The sequence below is a fragment of the Mizuhopecten yessoensis genome, unplaced genomic scaffold (assembly GCF_002113885.1).
Source record: "Mizuhopecten yessoensis strain PY_sf001 unplaced genomic scaffold, ASM211388v2 scaffold10007, whole genome shotgun sequence".
NCBI lineage: Eukaryota > Metazoa > Mollusca > Bivalvia > Pectinida > Pectinidae > Mizuhopecten > Mizuhopecten yessoensis.
Genome location: NW_018408332.1, coordinates 302,418 through 305,360, shown reverse-complemented (window position 1 = coordinate 305,360; position 2,943 = coordinate 302,418).

The following is a 2,943-nucleotide window of genomic DNA, read 5'->3' as shown; positions in this document are numbered from 1 at the left end:
AAATTTATTATGGTTTATAATGGCAAATGATACTTTGAATATTACATGTTAATAACTTGATTGGAATTATAACCTTGAATTGACAGTTTGATACTTTGAAAATTTTGAGCCAGCCCTACCCCCAAGGGCTGTAGGGTGGGGCTCAAAGGAGTCGGTGTGCTAAAATTTCTTCATTTTCCTTGTTAAGAATCAGAGGTGCTAGTTTCAAATCCTTTTTAGTCTGAAATTTGTATGCTAGATATTGAGTAAGGTGGTTTTATTGTTTTTTGTCACTTTGAACAATATTTCTGTTCATGTTAAAAACAAAACCAACTCTCTGTATAAATATATCAGGTGACCGTTAAGGCCCATGGGCCTCTTGTTAAATTTATCCAAGAAAGTGCACCTGTCAGTCTTGCACTCTAGCTTGTCAACACACAATAACTTAGTATCTTTACATATAGATTTTATTTTAAAATAGCGTTTGCGCAGTGCTCTAATAATGTTCCCAGAAATATAAAATAAAATGAATTGATCGGAATCTGGAAATTCATATTGCTGATTTACAGATATCTTTATAGTACCCTACTTGTAATGTAAATAATTGTTCCTAAATAAGTCCTAAAAGTAACTGCAAAACTAAGTTTTTTATATCACAATACCTGTCTTCACACTCTTAGCTGGTAAATAAATCCTGCAACTGTTTTTCAATATTAACACAAACTCGAACACAGTGTAACTTAATAAAAAATGACTCGCGGTCTTCAGCTAAACACAAATTAATATCAACTGTGAACAAGGAGGCAATTTAGTCTTGGAAATAAGATTTTATACTGGAGTTACTCTTCACAAAATTTGCAATTTCAACAACTGAAGGTGCAAATAAATAATTGAAAAAGTTCTGCATGTTGTGGATCGTGTTTTGAACAGTACTGAATGTGATTTTCTAATATGTCATTTCTGGTAAACCCTTGAAGACAATAATGGCAGAAGTAAGTCTTATTCTGTGACGTTTTTGTTCTAAATAAAAAAACACTTGCTCTTCGAATATCTCGTATATTAAAAAAGTCTAAAATAACTTTACTATGGATTCCGAGCCATGTCGGAATAAAAGGCAACAAATTTGCTGACAGGGAAGCAAAAAATGCATTGAATCTCGAACAAACAAATATCAAACTACCATACACAGATTTTAAACCTACTATTCGTACAGCCATTCAAAATGAATGGCAGAAACGCTGGTCTCTGGAGACCAACAACAAACTTTTTAAGATACAACCGAAACTTAAAACATCTATTCCCAGTCGGAAAGATCGTAGAGAGGAAGTTGTCCTCGCTCGGCTCCGCACTGGGCACACATATCCTACTCATTCGTACCTTTTAAAACGAGAAGATATACCTTCATGCCACGCATGTGACACTCCATTTACAGTGGAGCATTTTTTAATAGAATGTTCCGATTTTAAACACATTCGTGATAACTACTTCCGAGTCCCGGATATGAAAACACTTTTCAGTTCCGTGGATTCGAAGGCATTATTTAACTATTTGAAAGACATCGGTCTATTTTATAGACTCTGATGTCTTTTAACCCACCTTATCCTTTTTGACGTTATATATATATCGCATATTCCATATCATCTATTCGTTATCTCTTTTATTATTTTAACCCCCTTTTATTATTTTTAATTATCTACACATACAATGCGAATACTTTTAAAATGAACCATTTTATCTGATTTTATCTTCGCTATTCACATGTTTGTTAAAAAAGTAAAGTGAATAAATAAATCACCATGGCCCTAAATGACCNACACCGGTGACACAAACCGGGTTGTTGCACTATCTAAAGTGCTCTGTCGTCCGGGTTGCTGACTGCCTCTGTACTGGTCAGGTGTCCGTTCTAGCGTCGAGAATATGGGGCGTGTCTGCCCCTCCCTCCCATGCTTGACTTAGCTTTGCCGGATTTCAGCTTTCTGTTGGCCTTGGATGCTCCATTCTTTTTTTCGTCATCTGAGTCCGATGTGATAGGGTTTGCTACATACTCATCGAGGGCCTTCACACGGCTTCGGAGGTGTCCACTAATTTCACCAGCTTCTGCCGATACTCGATTAAGGAAATATCTTCTGTAATCTTCGGCAACCGCGGCCCGGGGCCAAGCTGAGTGGGCGCTCCGCCTCAATGAGTTTTGCTTTGAACTTTGAATTAAACTTGAATTGATCTACGCAACTCTTCTTTGCAAATTTATGTGTATCAGCTGCCGCGAGATTGTTATTGAGTAAGAAAATCTGCTCGTCAGATTTGTAACACATATGCGTCTCGAACGCTTCAAGTTTGGTGGTTATCAACGAATCCAAATGAGATCGCGTTGGGTGCGTCCATACTGTTTTCGTAAATTATTATGAGCGAAAAGTTTAAGCGAACTATCCATCCTGCTGGGGCAACTAGAAATGTCACACCAGGGTCATACACACTATCGCCAGTGTACCAGGTACACATCACAGCACGTACCTGCTCCTGGAGAAAACTAGCCCTAGTGCCGCACAAGACAAATTCTTCCCGCGGTTCGCATATTTAATTCTTCCATAGGGATTAAGGGATTTTATACTATTTTTGTCTGGAGGATGCTATGGCCCCCTGCAGGTAGGGCGTAAGAATTGTACCTGCTGCCCCCAATTGCATGATCGTAAGAGGCGACTAAATTTGGGACCTTATCTCTTCTCTCCTTTCTAAATAACTTTCTTCTTCCTAATGTCTCCCATGACAATGCCTCACTTTTGGCCATTTGTTGAGCGTTCGCCCCTGTGAGGAAGGCTTTGGGTTCTGTCCCCTGGCCGAGACATATCAAAGTCTTTAAAAATGGTAGTTTATACTCCTGCTTAACGCTCAGCAAATAAGGAGTGGGACGACTGGTTCGCCCGTTGTCAGTATAATGTGACCGGGTGGGGCGTCCGGCTGGGTGTC